This window comes from Carcharodon carcharias, chromosome 1 (assembly GCF_017639515.1).
Source record: "Carcharodon carcharias isolate sCarCar2 chromosome 1, sCarCar2.pri, whole genome shotgun sequence".
Classification (NCBI taxonomy): Eukaryota; Metazoa; Chordata; class Chondrichthyes; order Lamniformes; family Lamnidae; genus Carcharodon; species Carcharodon carcharias.
This window is the reverse complement of record NC_054467.1, coordinates 247,919,398-247,937,851: the sequence shown is the minus strand read 5'-3', so window position 1 is coordinate 247,937,851 and position 18,454 is coordinate 247,919,398.

Sequence of the window (18,454 nt, the reverse complement as noted above, 5' to 3'; positions counted from 1 at the left end):
AATGTTTTGGTCTCAACTACTTTCTGTGGTAACGAATTCCACAGGCTCACCACTCTCTGGGTGAAGAAATTTCTCCTCATCTCAGTCCTAAATGGTCTACCCTATATCCTCAGACTGTGAACCCTGGTTCTGGACTCCTCACCATCGGGAACATCCTTCCTGCATCTACCCTGTCCAGTCCTGTTAGAATTTTATAGGTTTCTATGAGACCCCCCCTCATTCTTCTGAACTCCAGCGAATATAATCCTAACCGACTCAATCTCTCCTCATATGTCAGTCCTGCCATCCCAGGAATCAGTCTGGTAAACCTTCACTGCACTCCCTCTATAACAAGAACATCCTTCCTCAGATAAGGAGACCAAAACTGCACATAATATTCCAAGTGTGGTCTCACCAAGGCCCTGTATAATTGAAGCAAGACATCCCTGTTCCTGTACTCGAATCCTCTGGCTGTGAAGGCCAACATGCTATTTGCCTTCTTTACTGCCTGCTGCACCTGCATGCTTCCTTTCAGTGACTGGTGTACTAGGGCACCCAGGTCTCGTTGCATTTGCCTCTCTCCCAATTTAGAGGCGTATGTTCGATGGCTATTTTTAAGGCTGTTTCCAGTGGGGTTTGGGAGAGCTCAGTAGTAGGTCCCTTGCTTTTTGTGGTATATATCAGTGATTTGAAGTTGAATGTACTGGGCACGATTAAGAAGTTTGCAAATGATTTGAAAATTGGCCGCACGGTTGATAATGAAGAAGAAAGTTGTGGAGTGCAGGAAAATATCAGTGGACTAGGCAGGTGAGCAGAGCAGTGGCAAATGGAGTGCATTCCGCAGAATGATGCATGGTGGAAGGCTAACAAGGCCAAGGGATACACAAGGATACTGAGAAGTCTAGGGAAACAGGGAACATTTGACGTGCAACTCCATAGATCCCCGAAGTTGACTGGGCAGACAGATAATGTGGTTAAGGAGGCAGAGGGGGTGCTTGCCTTTATTAGCCGAGGTATAGAATATATAAGAGCTGTGAGGTTATGCTGGAACTGTATAAAACACTAATTAGGTCAGAACTGAAGTATCGTGTGTGGTTGTGGTCACTGCACTGTAAGAAGGAAGGGACTGTGCTGCAGAGAATACAGGAGAGATTTACAAAGATGTGGTCAGGCCTAGAGAATTTAATTATGAGGAAAGATTAGGTAGGCTACAGCTGTTTTCATTGGAATAGAGGAGGCTAAGAGGAGACTCAGTTGAATTGTGTAAAATTATGAAGATAGAATGGATACAAAGACCCTAATGCCTATGGTTTAAGGTTCATAACCAGGGGACATAGGTTTAGGACAAAAGGAAGTATAGAGGGATTCAAGGGGAATTTTTTCCACTCAGAGTGGAGGTCTGGAACTCACTGCTTGATAGCAAGGTACAGGCAGAAACCCCCATAAGGTTTCAAAAGTACTTGGATATACATTGGAACTGCATAACTTCCAAAGTCATGGACCAAGAGTTGGAGAGTGGGATTAAGCTGGGTGGCTCCTTGTTGGCTGGAATGGACACCCCTGGAGCAAATAGTCTCCTTCCATGCTGTAAATTTCTTTGATTCTGTGTGTTCTTTGGGTCAGCCTGAGAAGTCTTATATTTCCCTAGACTCACCAGCAGGTCAAGGGAGAAAAACGTTTTCATTGGAATGTTACTGAGACAGAGGTAGATGGCAGATTAACTTCGCGAAAAATGATTAAAATTCTGGAGTGTTGATTCAGGTAGCTATGACGACGGGGTGGAGGAGAAAGTTAATCCAGGTCACCAAAGTAACATCAGTTATGCATGAGAGACAACTGAATAGCATATAAATGCTTCAGTGGCCTGTACCACTGTCCAGTTGCTAAGCATGAAGAATCACACATGTCGAAATGAATAATGAAACTATTATTTAAAAAAATGATTTGTGCAAAGCTGTCTGACAAAGTTTTTTATTTGTTTTTCAAACTCACAGTGAAGTGGCGTGCAGCTAGTTGAACAGGTAGCGTTACACAGAAATATATAGAGCTTTACAGCACAGAAACAACAGTAACTTGTATTTATATTGTGCCTTCAAAGGTAGTGAAACATCTCAAGACGTTTCACACAAGTATTGTTAAACAATATTGGACACAGAGCCACTTAAATAGATTTTAGAGCTGGTGACAGAGCTAGGTTTTAAGGAGCATGTTAAGGGGGCAAATCCTGGCAGGAACTTGAACTCAGATCTTCTGGCCTAGAGATAAGGATGCTAACACTGCACCACAGTGCCTTGGGCTCAGGCAGCCAAAGGCATATCCGCCAGTAGTGATAAAAACAAATAACTGCGGATGCTGGAAATCCAAAACAAAACCAGAATTACCTGGAAAAACTCAGCAGGTCTGGCGGCATCGGCGGAGAAGAAAAGAGTTGACGTTTCGAGTCCTCATGACCCTTCAAGCAGAGGACTCGAAACGTCAACTCTTTTCTTCTCCGCCGATGCCGCCAGACCTGCTGAGTTTTTCCAGGTAATTCTGTTTTTGTTCCGCCAATTACAATTGGGGAATGGATGAGCTGCCAGAATTTGGAAGAACGAAGAGATCATGGTGGGTTGTAGTGTTGGTAGAGGGGCGAGACCATGGAGGGATGTGAAAGCAAGGATGAGAAATTTAAAACTGAGGTGGTGCTTTACCAGGAGCCGCCATAGGGCAGTGAGCAGGAGAGTGATGGGTAATCAGGACCTGGTGTCAGTTAGGATATGAGCAGTAAGTTTCTGGATGAGTTCAAGTTTGTGGGAGGGTAGAGATCGGAGGCCTGCCAGAAGTGAATTGGAAAAGTCAAATCTAGGAGGTAACAAAAGTATGGATAAGAGTTCCAGCAACAGATGAGCTGAGGTGGGGGGGTTGGGGGGGGCGTGCAGCAGGAATGTGGTGGAGAGGGAGGGAGGAGGGACGGATGATATTACACAAATAGGCAATCTTTATGTTGGATGGTTATCTGGTTGGGAGCTCATCTCAGGATCAAACAAACACCAGGCTTGTGAGCAGTTCAGTTTCAGACAGTGAACACGAAAGGGATAATTTGTCTCTGCAAGTCCATGCTGGTGTTAATGCTCCACACTTCAACCCAACCTATCATCATGTCCTGCTACTGCTTTATCCCTCATGTGTTTGTCCAGCTTCCTCTTAAATGTGTCTATACTATTCAGCTGACTCACTGGAGTAGTAGCAAGTTCTATCCTCTTATCACAGCATTAAAGTGACTTGTTCTAGTCAGTGATCTTTTAAGAGGATATTCCTCCCTCAAGCCAAAGCTAGGCAAATCTTGCAGCCTTGCTTAAATCCTGATAAATTTGGTCTCTTTAATCTGAGCACAAGCTCTCACCCACATTCTGTGTGGTGAACAATAGAAACTAGCTGCCTCTATCTCTCTGCTCTCTCTTTCTCATATGCTTTGAGACTGACCTGTGTGGTTCAAGGACATTTTAAGAAAAATACAGTAACCCAATACTACAATGTCTTGCTATGAACTCTTCCTCTCTCAAAGCCCGCCTCCATAGCAACATGAATCACATGGCCTTGTATCCATGTAGAAATGTTAATTAGCTATCCTTTAGACCCCCAACCCCATTCTACCTTGAAATAAAATAGACAGTATAAAGTATAATGGTTTACAATTCCTGACATTCTTAACACCTCCCTCTGAGACTTGGAGACTACAGTCTACCCAGTGTCTCACAGATGTCTTTGTCATTGTCCACTGATGTGAAAATCTTGCACCTTCTTCCGAGTACATCAATGTGGACCTCATGAACCCCTTCACTACTCCATTTTATCTTAAATTAAAAAGACAGTCCCAAACTGAGGTCTTGTGGTGTAGTGGTAGCATCCCTACCTCTAGGCCAGAAACTCCTTGTTCAACTCCTGCCAGGATTTGTTGGCCATGGAAGGTGCATTCATATCATGGCCAAACAGGTTGATTATCAATCTGTGATTCCTTCCGATATGGGAGACAGTAAGAGAAGGAGAGAGAGGTCAGCCATCTGCTGAAGGCAATGGCAAACCACTGCAGTACCTTGCCAATCATAATCATGAACTAATCAGAAACCTTTCAGGGCTTGGTTCCTGAAGAGAGAGAGAGTCCCAAAACATAACAAACTTACAAACTTCATATTTGTATCAATAGTACACTAATTATGGACTAACCCAAGTTATTGTTAATATGAACACACATCCACTTTGGCAGGAAGAATAGAAAAGCAGTATATTACTTAAATGAAGAGAATGTGGAACTCTGTAGTACAGAGGGACTTGGGTGTCCTGGTACATGATTCACAAAAAGCTAGTATGGAGGTACAGTAATCGATTAGGAAGGCAAATGGAGTGTTGGCTTTTATTGCAAGGGGAATGGGATATAAAAGTAGAAAGTATTGCTACAGCTGTACAGAGTCACAGTGACACCACATCTGGAGTACTGTGTACAGTTTTCATCTGCTTACCTAAGAAAGGATATAATTTAATTGGAAGCAGTTCAGAGAAGATTCGCTTATGTCTTATGTCTTATGAGGAATGGCTGAGCAGGTTTGGCCTATACTCATTGGAGTTTAGAAGAATGAGAAGTGGTCTTATTGAAACATCTAAAATCCTGAGCAGACTTGACAGAGAGGATACTGAGAGGGTGTTCCCCCCTGTGGAGGAATCTAGAATCAGGGGACACAGTTTACAAATTAGGGGCTTCCCTTTTAAGACTGAGATGAGGAGAAATTTTTCTCTCAGAGGGTCACTGGTCTGCAGAATTCTCTTCACCAGAGGCTGGGTCCGTAAGTATATTCAAGGCTGTGTTAAATAGATTTTCAATCAACAAGGGTGTCAAGGGTTATGGGGAACAGACAGCAAAGTGCAATTGAGGCCATGATCTTATTGAACAGCGGTGCAGCCTCGAGGTGCCAAGTGGCCTATTCCTGCTCCAAATTCTTGTGTTCTTGTGAACTCCTTTTATCAATAGACTTTGTTAGTTGTATCTATCTGCTCTCACGTTTACAAGGAATCACAGCAGTTACATTGCACCCGGCTTGTTCCATGGTAACCTTAGCACAAAACCCACAGGAACTCTGGATTAACACAAAGGGAATGCAGAGATCCGTTTTAAATTGCCTCCTGTTCCCTTTGTCCTGACAAGAAGAGGCAAGAGTCAGGAAAAAACAATACCAGGCAAGGAAATATATGTTGGGTGGGGATAGAATCGAGCTCAAAACAGGGTTCTTCTCCATCTTCAAACAAGGCCGCTAACGTCTGAATGAACTGGTTGTCTCACTGTGATGCTGGAGTAGTGCCAGTACCATAGCCTCACACTATACCCAACCGACTGGGAGAGGAAAGGGAGAAAGAAAAAGTTGCTGAAATTAAGCCAGTCGCTGAATGTGACATGCATAATGCTCCCTGGTGACATATTGAAGTGCAAATGAAGGGAATTAGTTTGCATTTTTAATGCCATTTGAGCCCTGACATTTGAGTTGAGTTTAGAAATTGCCCCTTTCTATCTCTTATTATCTACAATGTATGTTGAACATTTTGTCCTTTTTAATGTAATCGTTTACGGCTGTACCTACAGTCTGTGGGAGGCTGTGGAAATGTCACATTGGCAATCAACAATTTTGAATATGTGATGTGGTTTCTACATCAATGGACAGTAGGAATGTAGCAGCACAGGGGCTCAGAAAAGGACAGTGAAGTTCATTCCAGTGGTAAAAAGGTTTGAAAAACACCTTACACCAACATATCTCTCCTCCCTCTCAGTAATGCAGTATCCTAGGCTTTATTAATAGGGACATAGAGTACAAGAGCTAGGAGGTTATGTTGAACTTGAGCCAGACAAATTGGCCTCAGCTAGAGTATTGCATCCAGTTCTGTGCACCTAATTTTATATCGAGAGAGGGATGATGTGGTGCAGGATGCAGGATCCTCTGATTGCCGCTGACTGCACCATTGCCGCAGGCACAGTCCACACTCTCACTCCTCAAAGTGAGTGAGGGGCATAATGTGGGCCACTCCACCACCAACCCCCCCCACCCCAGTTCTGGGATCTCTCCCTCCTTTTGTGAGCCAGCTTCTCCTGCATGAAAACAGATGGAGAGAGTTTGAGCAGGATGCATGGCACTTCTTGGAGAATGTTTGCATGGTGGGCGGAGCCATGGACAGGATGAGGACACGAGCTCCAGAGGATATGAGGGAGATGTGAGGGTGTGCGTGAGAGTTAGTGCATTGTCTCTTGAGGTGTGAGATCACTGTGGATGTATGATGGGTTTTTGATGTGAGTGCTCCCTCTCCTGTTTTTGACTTTGCTGTCATGCACTAATTATCTGTACTCTGTCTCACCGGGAGCTCTGCCAAGTGACCGACACCCTCAGCCAGAAAGTCCCCCAGCTCCATCAGGGTCCTCAACTCCAGCCAAGAGGACCTTTCCGCCATTGAAAACCTGGAAATAAGCAGCCTGGAAGACCTGTCACAGCGCTAACCCACACCCTGCACAAGCGCAGGGACACACACCTCGATGGGACCTAGATCGAAAGCAGGCTCGGGTTTACAACGTAATGCTCACTGCATGGAGGAGGCAGGTTCAGCTGAGCTCCTGGCAGTCAGAGGACTGCTGGAGAAGAAGCATCTGTCAGCCCAAGTTAGATGACGAGTCTCTAGATTTGGCCTTTCAACTCATCGTGGAGCGTCAGCAGGAGGTTGGAAGCCCTCAACAGAGTGACACGTGAGTCAGAGGAATGCTTTAACCTGCTCTCTGATGAAGTGGTGCCCGCATTTGCACGTATGGAGGTCACCATGGGACCATGGAGGACGCTGTGGAGACCTGCACTCCATCACAGTAGCCATGGGTGAGTTCCTGTACTGGCAACTGGAGGGGGGAAACTGGACACCTCGACATCCCTCCAAGTGCTCCTTCCCCTCAGAGATTCAGGCCTGGCACTCAGACACCTGAATGGAGGAGGAGAGGCAGCTGGACATTCCTGAGATGTTCACTCAGGTATCTCAGAGGCTGTCCTCTTCCTCTGAGCCCCCTTTGCCTGTGAACCCCTCAAACGTGTCTTCTGCCAATGCAGAGGGAGCAGCTGGCCCACAGGAGGACAGCCAAATCAAGCCAGGCCTTCAAGGCCTTGGATCTCTAGAAGACGCATGTCAAAGTCATCAGAGGCAACAGGGCCATCCATTGCACAGGCTCTCTCTATCCCTGCTGCGGACGTCAGGGCAGCACCTAGGAGAAGAAGTAGGTCTAGAAAGGTTAATAAACTCTGTTCACAAGGGGGTAAACACATTTTGTCACTTTATAATCTGAAAACATATTCACTTTCACTGAATAATGTGTAATGTTGTGTTTCAGCTTCATTTACAGGTTTCATGGGTGCTCCCCCTGCATCCCCCCACCAGGGGGAGAAGTGTGTGCACGTGGCAGGGCCTTTAAGAGCCTCGTGCAAGCACTCTCCCACGCATGCGGATCCTTCATCCATTATACTCATCTCACTGTCCAGAGCATTTTCAATGCAGCCTGCTGGGGTTCTCTTTCAGTTGTCCATCTGAGCTGACCTGCATCTCCACCCACCCACTGATCACACTCCCATGCAGCATCTGTGCCCCTCCAACACAAGGTTCTGCTCACCTTTGATTCCCAAAAGATGGTAGTGGTCAAAATTCTTCATGAGTTCCCCCGCCATTTCCCCTCCCCCAGTCATCCAAGTCCTTTCCCCCATAACCAGACACCCCGGCATAACCTTCGACCTCCTCACTTTCCTGAAAATCCCACCTCCATCCACATTGATCTCCCCAACCTCCCCCTTCCCATCCCCATGTCCGTATTTACCTCTGAGTCCCCACCAACCACACTCATCCCCCTTCTACCGATACCGTCACAGCCTCACCCTCCCACCCTACCAGCTCCCTCTGCTGCCTGTTACTCTAACCATCCCCTCCTACCATGCTCTGAGTTCACTCCCCACGGGGCAGCCATTGACCCCTCCCTTGCACGTTCACCTGGACATTCCACCCTCTCCCCTTACACCTTCCTCTCCCCTTACTCCTTCCTCCCCTTTTCACCTTCCTCCCCGCTTTCACCTTCCTCCCCCCTTTCCCCTTCCTCCCCCATTACTCCTCCCGCCCCCCCACTTTCACCTTCCTCCTCAATTACTCCTTCCTCCTCACTTACACCTTTCTCCTGCCCCGCTGACCCTCCTCCCCTTAGACACCTCCCCCCTCTGAATTGCCCCCTTACGTCTTCCTCCCCCCCCTTACACCTACCTCCCTACTTGAACCATCCTCACTCTTCTGTACTCCATCCTGGCCCCGTACTCCCTCCTCCCTCCGGACACCCTCATTTGCCCTCCCAGCCTCACCAGACCTCACCCCACTACCCCCCGGCCCAGACACCTTCACCTCCCCCTCATCGACCTCACCCCCCACTGATACTTTTGCCACTTCATCCCATCCTCACCCCTCCTGACACCTTCGCCCCCCCCCCACCACCTCCCAATCTCACCCCTCTGAAATCGTTGCCTCCCTCCCCAACCTTCCCCCCACCCCAGTACACCTTCATCTCACAATCACACTGAGAATTTCCTCTCCCCATCACCTCCTCCACCCCCTCCACTTTGGCCGATCATCAGTCCATGAATTGCCTAGTCAGGTCGGAAGCATCAACAGAGTCCATGGAAGATGGTGCAAGCCCATGGCAAAGTCCGTGAAGTCCCAAAACCTCAACGGAGTCAAAGCTGCTGCTTGGAGCCCTCCTACCTTCCAAGAGCAGCTTCGAGGCGGAGCCATGTGCACGAGGATTCACCCACCATATGATGCACGAGTTCCTCCACGCCCTGGCCGCTGTAGGCCTCCAGCATCTTCTTCTCCTCGGATGTCCGCGAGCTGACCTAACGCTAAGTCCCAACTTGTGCGTCTCACCCTTGTCTAGATGTGTTCTGGGCCAGCGTGTTTTCCCGCTGGTGTAACGGTAATTTGGGCATGGGGGGGTGGGGGGTTGGGGGGTGGGGGTGATTCCGGCTGGGCCTTCCTTTGCATCCCATTACCGGAATGCGAATCGGGTTTAGGTCAGCCTTCAGCAGGATTTGCGATCGTGGGCACTATCGGATGGACATAAACGCTGGCCTAGCCAGCAACGCCCACATCTCATGAATGAATAAAAAAAAATCCCGTTGTGATTTCACATTGGCACGAAACTGATTTATGCCCCCGCCCACCATATTGTACCCCCCTGCCCTCCATGGCGCCCACCACAAACGGGAATGGGCAATTCTGCCTTATCTCACTGTGATGCAAAGGTGATGAATTTACCAACATTTCTGTAAAGTATGTCATTTCTGTGGCCAGGGTGATGGTAAAAGTCACCAATGATTGTCTGCACTGTGCCATATAAATGGAAGTATTGGTGACATTATAGTGGCTGAGAGAGCTGTTCCATCATCTCTTTGCTGAACTGCATCCTCCTTGTACACTTCTCCCCAGTTAGGTCCTCATGTGACCTGTGCTGCCTGTTAACTAGATGAGTTAATAGCTGATAGGCTGCATCCTGCTTAACTGCTGCCTGATCCTCCTTTGCTGCCCTCCTCTTTGGTAAAGGTCTAAAGGTAATGCCACCTCAGTCCTTGAGAAGCCCTCACTCAGGGTGGAGGTTGCGGGAGAGTGAGCACAGTACAGCCCCTGTCAGAAGCAGTAAGAGGAACAGAAAGTCCACAGCATAACTGCAGAAATCATGAATGAAACTGCTGCCTGAACTCTGTACTTTCAGGGGTGTTTCCAGGAAACTTAAGAACACTAGAAATAAGAGCTGGAGGAGGCCATTTGGTCCTTCATGCCTGCTGCACCCTTCAACAAGATCATGATCATCCACCTCGAATCCACCTTCCCACACTATCCCCCATATCCCTTAACTCCTTTAATAAAACTTCTTCACACAAATGTAGTGGAAATATGGAACTCTCTCTCTCAAAAAGCTGTGATGGATTGGTGTCAAATGCAAACTTTAAAACCGAGATTGATAGTTTTTTTTGTTAAGGGTATGAACGGTTATGGAACTGAGGTGGCTGAATGTAATTACCAGCCATGATCTAATTGAATGGAGAAACAGGGTTGAGGTGCTGAATGGCCTTCTCCTGTTCACATGTTCCTATGAGAGGCTTTTCCAACAAATATTCTCACAGTTAAACCTTACGCATCATTTTATTAGCTAAACATTTTATATTACTTTGTTCATTAGTGTGGATGTAATTGGGGATGATAAAGGGAAATGTTTGCTTGCTGAACATACCAGTCGAATGCATGGATTGAAGCAAATAACAGGCAGCTGTATTGGCAAAATAATAATATGTTCCTTGTGATGAAAGGTCACAGATCGGAAACATTAATTCTGCTTTCTCTTCACAATATTGCATTACCTGCTGAATATTTCTAGCATTTTCTGTTTTGATTTCAGATTTCTAGCATCTGCAGTATTTTGCTGTTGAATTAGATCTGATAGGAAAGTACACTTGCTACAAGCAACATATTTTCAAATGCAGGGACCCATTTCCTGGAAAGAAAAGGAATGTTTTTTTTATTCATGGGGTTAGGACATGGCTGGCTGGGCCAGCAATTATTGTTTACTCCTAATTGCCCTTGAGAAGGTGATGGTGAGCTGCCTTCTTGAACTGCTGCAGCCCATGTCGTGTAGGTTAGGAAGAGAGTTCCAGGATTTTGACCCTGCGGCAATGAGGGAATGGAGATATATTTCCAAGTCTGGATTGTGAGTTACTTGGAGGGAAACTTGCAGGTGGTGGTGTTCCCATCTATCTGCTGGCCTTGTCCTTCTAAATGGCAGTGGTTATGGGTTTGGAAGATGTTGTCTAAGAAGCCTTGGTGAGGTTCTATAGCGCACCATGCAGATGGTACACACTGCTGCTATTGTGCGTTCATGGTGGATGGAGTGAATGTTTGTGAATGGGATGCCAATCAAGCAGGCTGCTTTGTCTTAGATGTTGTCAAGCTTCTTGAGTGTTGTTGGAGCTGCGCTCATCCAGGCAAGTGGGGAGTATTTCATCACACTCCTGACTTGTGCCTTGTAGATGATGGGCAGGCTTTGGATACAGTCAAGAAGTGAGTTACTCGTCACTGGATTCCTAGCCTCTGACCTGGTCTTGTAGCCACAGTATTTATAGGGTTAACCCAGCTCAGTTCCTGGTCAATGGTAACCCCCAGGTCGTTGATAGTGCACGATTCAGCTATGGTAATGCCATTGAACACCAAGGGGCGATGGTTAGATTCTCTCTTGTTGGAGATGGTCTTTGCCTGGCACTTGTGTGGCGCAATTGTTATCTGCCACATATCAGCCCAAGCCTGGATATTGTCCAGGTCTTGTTGAATTTGGACATGGACTGCTTCAGTATCTGAGGAGTCATGAATGGTGCTGAACATTGTGCAATCATCAGCGAATATTCCAATTCTGACCTTATGATGGAAGAAGGTCATTGATGAAGCAGCTGAAGATGGTTGGGCCGAGGACACTGCCCTGAGGAACTCCTGCAGTGATGTCCTGGAGCTGAGATGACTGACCTCCAATAACCACAACCATCTTCCTTTGTGCTAGAAGTTACTCTAAACAGTGGAGAATTTCCCCCCAATTCCCATTGATTCCAGTTTTGCTGGAGTTCCCTGATGCCACACTTGGTCAAATGCTACCTTGATGTCAAGGGCAGTCACTTTCACCTCACCTCTTTTGTCCATGTTTGAACCAAGGCACTAAAGATCAGGAGCTGAGTGACCCTGGCAGAATCCAAACTGAGCAACAGTAAGCAGGCTATCGCTGAGTAAGTGCTGTTTGATCACACTGTTGATGACCCTTTCCATCATTTTAGTGATGATTGAGAGATTGACAGGGCAGTAATTGGTCAGGTTTAATGTGTCTTGCTTTTTGTGTACAGGACATACTTGGGAAATTTTCCACATAGCTGGGTATTTGTCAGTGTTATAGCTGTACTGGAACAGCTTGGTTGGGGTGAAGCAGTTTCTGGTGAATATGTCTTCAGTACTATTGCCGGAATATTGTCAGGGCCCATAGCCTTTGCACTACCCAGTGCCTTCAACTGTTTCTTGATATCATGTGGAGTGAACTGAATTGGCTGAAGACTAGCATCTGTGATGAAGGGAACCTCTGGAGAAGGCCAAGATGGATCATGCACTTGACACTTCTGGCTGAAGATTGTTGCAAATACTTTAGCTTTATCTTTTGCACTGATGTGCTGGGCTCCCCCATCATTGAGGATGGGGATATTTGTGGAGCCTCCTTCTCCAGTGAGTTGTTTAATTGTTTGCCACCATTTACGACTGGATGTTGCAGGACTTCAGGGCTTAGGTCTGATCTGTTGGTTGTGGAATCACTTATCTCTGTCTATCACTTGCTGCTTATGCTGTTTGGCACGCAAGTAGTTCTGTTTTGTAGCTTCATCAGGTTGACACCTCATTTTTAGGTATGCCTAGTGCTGCTCCTGACATGCCCTCCTGCACTCTTCATTGAACCAGGGTTGAACCCCTGGCTTGATGGTAATGGTAGAGTGGGGGATTACCATGAAAGTATAATAATTTTCATAAAATCTTTCTGGTTTACTGTGCAGTAGGTTTAGGGGTTAAGTTTAGCTGGGTCTATCTGTGTGTGATGTAATTACATTTGTAGTCAAGGAAACTGCAAGTTTAAATCATCAAAAGAAGCCAGATGCTTGACATTCTACTGAGTAAACAGGGATGCTGGCTTAGCTTGTAAGGTGTGAAGGGCATTCGCATTCTTAGATAAATGAAGGTTATTTGGATCCCAAAGGGATTTTATCCTGTTTACAACTAGCCAGATAAACAAGGCTAGGGAATGTATTTCTTTTTCCCAAAGGTTACTGACAATATACAGCGAATATATGAATGTTTTTACATTATGAGAGATATACAGTTTCAGAGATGTATGGAACAATAGAATTTACATGTTAAAAAGAGGGAAACATATATGAAGGAGAATGAAAGGCTATGTGTCAGGAGAAGGCCATGTAAGATCTAACAGGAGAGGATGAATAGCTTTACTGAAGCCTCCAGCATTTGTGCATAAGTCTGCTGTCCAACAGAACTGAAGCTGGAGAAAAGCCATTTGGAATTCCACTGTCCAGTGTATTATGTTATCCCCATCCACCACCGCTCTCCTCAGTCTGGCTGAACTTGTTCTCTCACTGAACAATTTCTCCTTAAACTTCCTCCAAGTAAAAGGTGTGGCTATGGGTACTTGCATGGGCCCCAGTTATGCTTGACTTTTTATGGGATAGGTGGAACATTCCTTGTTCCAGTGCTACTCAGTTCCCCTCCCGCAATTCTTTCTCCTGCTTCGGTGCCGCTTCATGCTCTCGTCGGGACCTGGAAAAATTTATCAGCTCTGCTTCCAATTTCCACCCCTCCATCACTTTCACATGGTCCATCGCTGACACTTCCCTTCCCTTCCTTGACCTCTCTGACTCAATTTCTGGTGATAGACTCTCCACCAATATTCATTACAAGCCTACCGACTCCCACAGCTACCTCGACTACAGCTCCTCACACCCCACTTCCTGTAAGGACTCCAACCCATTCTCTCAGTTCCTTTGCCTCTGTTGCATCTGTTCGGATGATGCCACTTTCCAAAACAGTACTTCTGACATGTCTTCCTTAACCAAGGTTTCTCACCCATGGTGGTTGACAGGGCTATCAACCATGTCCGACCCATTTCCTGCACCTCTGCCCTCTCTTCCTCTCCCTCCCAGAACCATGATAGGGGCCCCCTTGTCTTCACTTGTCACTCCACCAGCCTCCGCATTCAAAGGATCATCCTCCACCATTTCCGCCAAATCCAGTATGATGCCACCACATCTTCTCTTCACCCCCTCAGTCAGCATTCTTTAGGGACCATTCCTTCCAGGACACCATGGTCCACTCCTCCATCACCCCCTACACATCAACACCCTCCCACGGTACCTTTCCATACAATCGCAGAAGGTGCAACACATGCCCCTTTACTTCTCCCCTCCTCACCATCCAATGGCCCAAACATTCCTTTCAAATGAAGCAGCACTTCACTTACACCTCCCTCAATTTAGTCTACTGCATTCGCTGCTCCCAGGGCGGTCTCCTCTACATTGGAGAGACCGAACCCTTTGCGGAACACCTTTGATCTGTCCACAAGCACGACCCAGACCTCTCTGTCGCTTGCCATTTCAACACACCACTCTGCTCTCTTGCCCACATGTCCGTCCTTGGCCTGGTGCAATGTTCCAATGAAGCTCAACGCAAACTGGAGGAACAGCATCTCATCTTCCAGTTAGGCACTTTACAGCCTTCCGGACTTAACAATGAGTTCAACAACTTCAGATCATGAACTTTCTCCTCCATCCTCACCCCTTTTTTTATCCCCTTTTTCAAATATTTACTTTTAAAATTTTTATATATACACAAATTTTTTCCCCACCCATTTCTATTATTATTTTAAAAAATTATTTTCATTCATTACTTTATCCCTACCTTTTTACCTATTTTGATCTTTTTTTCCACACTATCCCCTCCCCCCACCCCATCCCCACTAGGGCCATCTGTCACTTGCTCATTCTGCTTTCTATTCTCAATGTCTCCATTAGCACCTCCTTTGGTCAGTTTCACCATCATCAACACCCCTTTGACCTTTTGTTTATGGCATCTTTTGCAATCTTTCCTTTGCCTCCACCTATCACAGGCCTTCTATTCAGCTCCACCTGTCCCACCCCCCTTAAATAGTATATATTTCACCACATTTCTACTTCTCTTTAGTTCTGAAGGAGAGTCACCTGGACTCAAAACATTAACTCTGTCTTTCTCTCCACAGATGCTGTCAGACCTACTGAGTTTTCTCCAGCAATTTTTGTTATTGTGTTAACTTGTTGAGTGTGTTTTAAATCTAAAATCTATTTCAGACTATTGTCTTAAAGGGAGTGTAACAGGGAGTCAGGTTAATTAGGAATTTTAGGAGTTATTATAGTAGTAATTGTGGTCTTTTGTATGTGCTTGAAATCTTTTGTATTTTGTTATAAATATTTTAATTTAATTTTTTGAATCTCTAAAGGTTTTGGTGGACTTATTACTTCTGAACTCAGTGTGCAAAACTCACAAAAAATACAAATTGCAAAACCGTTGTGGTAGTGCGATCAAGTTTCCCTCTTGGATTTGGTCGGTCTGGCGCACATCATCTGTCATGTCATAACAGGGATATGCCGGGCCACGAGGATTGAGTACAATTCTGCTGCTGCTGATGGCCCACAGTGCCTCATGGTTGCCCAGGCTTGAGTTGCTAGATCTGTTCAAAATCTATCCCATTTATCACCGTGGCACACAACACAATGGAGCGTATCCTTAATGAGAGGATGGGACTTCATCCCTACAAGGGCTGTGCGGTGGTCACTCCTACCCACACTGTCATGGACAGATGCATTTGTGGCAGGCAGGTTGGTGAGAATGAGGTCAAGTAATTTTACCCCTCTTGTTGGTTCCCTCACTACCTGCCGCAAACCCAGTCTAGCAGCTATGTCTTTTTGAACATGACCAACTGGGTCTGTAATGGTGCCACCAAGCCACTCTTGATGATGGATATTAAAGTCCTCCACTCAAAATACATACTGCACTCTTGCTATTCTCAGTGATTCCTCCAAGTGTTGTTTAACATGGAAGAGTACTGGTTCATCAGCTGAAAGAGGGTGGTATGCAGTAATCAGCAGGAGGTTTCCTTGCCCATGCTTGACTTGATGCCATGGGGTTTGAGGTCAGTGTTGAGTGCTCCCAAGGCAACACCCTCCCTTCAAGTCTTGTGCTTTTTTTGAATTACTCAGGAGCTTGGGGAGCCTATATGCACCATTTCATTCTCCATGGCAATGCCTCGACCAACCAGGGTCGACATGCCAATCAATCAGCACCATTGTTTTCCCATAATATAAATTATTGTGCTTGTTTGAAATTTGGAATTCCTGCATTTGTCCTGATGAATCTAAGATGAAGAGCTTCAGCAACATGTCTCTCTTTTCGGTAATGTTTGAGTAAGTATTTTTGTCACAAAATCCCACACGGTTTCCAGCCTGGGTTTTCCTCTTTTGGGGATTTGTGGCATGCTGTCAGCTTGCTGGGTTATCTATTACCCTGAACATTGATTGACTCAGGAGCATTACAACATTGTGGACAGCTTCCCCAACGTCTTCCAAGGTACCTTCTGAAAACTCATATCCACCACATCTATTGTCCAATTCATGATTTCTTAAAACAATCTGAAACTTGTTGAGCACAACTTGCCTTGAATCGTAAGAGGTGCGAATACTCAACAGGTCTGGCGGTGTCTGTGGAAAGAGAAACAGAGTTAACATTTCAAGTCAAATATGACTCTTCTTCAGAGCTCTACTTCCATCTCCACAGAAGCTGCCAGACCGGTTGGGGGAGAATTGGAGGGGGGCGGGGGCCTGAGAGGAAACGGGCGCGAGTGGGCACGCCACTGCCCGTGATCGGCTGCGCGCCCCATTTTATGTGGGCGGGCCAATTAAGGCCCGCCCAGTGTGATGTGCACTGGGAAGCGCTGAGCGCTCCCTTGTGTGGGCAGGGGCGGAGGAGGGAGAGACAGGGCCTGTGCTCTTTCGCGCATGCGTGTGAAAGAGCGCGGAAATCTCCCTGAGGCACGGAGCTGCCACGGGGAGATTAGTTTGATTATGAAGAATTCAAATAAAGAAGAACAAAATTATTCAGACAGGTCCTCTCATGTAGCCTTATGGTTGGATGGGCAGCCCAGGCAACCTGCTTAATTCGATTATTAACGGCCTTAATAGGCCTTTGACAGCTCGGTGGGCGCGCAGCTGACTCTGGTGTGTGCCTGCCGAACTGAAGATCGGCATGACGTGCGGTGACACCGGGACGCACACCTGACATCACCGCGCGTCATTTTATGCGTTGGCGAGCGGGGCCCACCCCCACAGGCCGACCAGAAGAATCAGGCATTTCCAGCATCTTCTTTTTTTATTTCAGATTTCCAGCGTCGGCAGTACTTTGCTTTTTTTAATTATTGCCTTTAATCGTTTTGTGCTGGCTGCCCTCAATTATACGATGCTTTGCAGATTTACATGTCAACCCAGGTACCACTCTTCAGTCCTCACTGATAAGATGACCCGATCTCTTTCTGTGGGTGTGCGTGCTTCCATAATTGGCAAGATAATCTACAAGCTTGGCATTTGAAGAAATGTTAACCCAATAAAGGAAAGACATTTAAGAACAATGCAGGCCAAAATCAACCACCGCTTCTAGAAATGTAATGAGAAATGTTGGATTTTTATCTTTTACCTTGTAACAGCCTTTGCATTTTTTCTTCTGCTTCTTAACCCTTAGGCTGATGGTAGGCGTAAGGGAGATTCCAGTCTCCCTGGTCAGTTAATTTTGGGGCTCAGTTTCATTGGCACTCAGTTTTGGACACAAAATCATCGGATGGGCAATGCCTGCCCAAACCATAAGACCCAGGACACATCTAAATTGTGTCTTGGCCTCATTCATATTCTTTTTTTATTTTTTTACGGCTAGGCCAGCATTTATTGCCCATCCCTAGTTGCCCTTGAGAAGGTGGTGCTCAGCTGCCATCTTGAACTGCTGCAGTCCATGTGGTGTAGGTACAACCACAGTGCTGTTAGGGAGGGAGTTCCAGGATTTTGACCCAGTGACAGTGAAGGAAAAAGAATGTAATGCCAAGTCAGGATGGTGTGTGGCTTGGAGAGCACCTTGTAGCTGGTGATGTTTGTATGTGCCTGTTGCCTTTATTCTTCTAGGCCAGAGGTTACCCCAAACTGGAATATGTGTACCCTCAGACATGTCTCGGGGGGTTGTGGGGGGAGCGGAAAAACTATCTAATGGCAGATGCTCTCACCGCCTTCTTCTCTGTATTCACTCTTTCTCACCCATTGCTTTATGTGATTTGCTTGAAATTAAGAGTGACAGACTCTCTAACCAGCATTCTCCAGCTGGCACTGTGGGCAGTTAACTAAAATGGTCCTTGGGGTTTGCTTGCAGTATTTAATCATGTTGAAACTTTTTGGTGCAACTTGCTTTGTTAAGGTAGTTGGCATGCCAAACAAGTGGGCTGCTTTGTCCTGGATAGTATTGAGCTTCTTGAGTGTTGTTGGAGTTGCACTTATCCAGGCAAGTGGAAAGTATTCTATCACACTCCTGACATGCAGACAGGCTTTGGGGAGTCAAGAGGTGAGTTGCTCTCCACAAGATTCCCAGCCTCTGACCTGCTCTTGTAGCCACAGTATTTATATGGCTAGCCCAGTTTGGTTTCTGGTCAATTGTTACTCCTACGTTGTTGATGGTGGGGACTCAGCGATGGTAATGTCATTGAATGTTAGGGAAAGTTGGTTGGATTCTCTCTTGTTGGAGATTATTATAG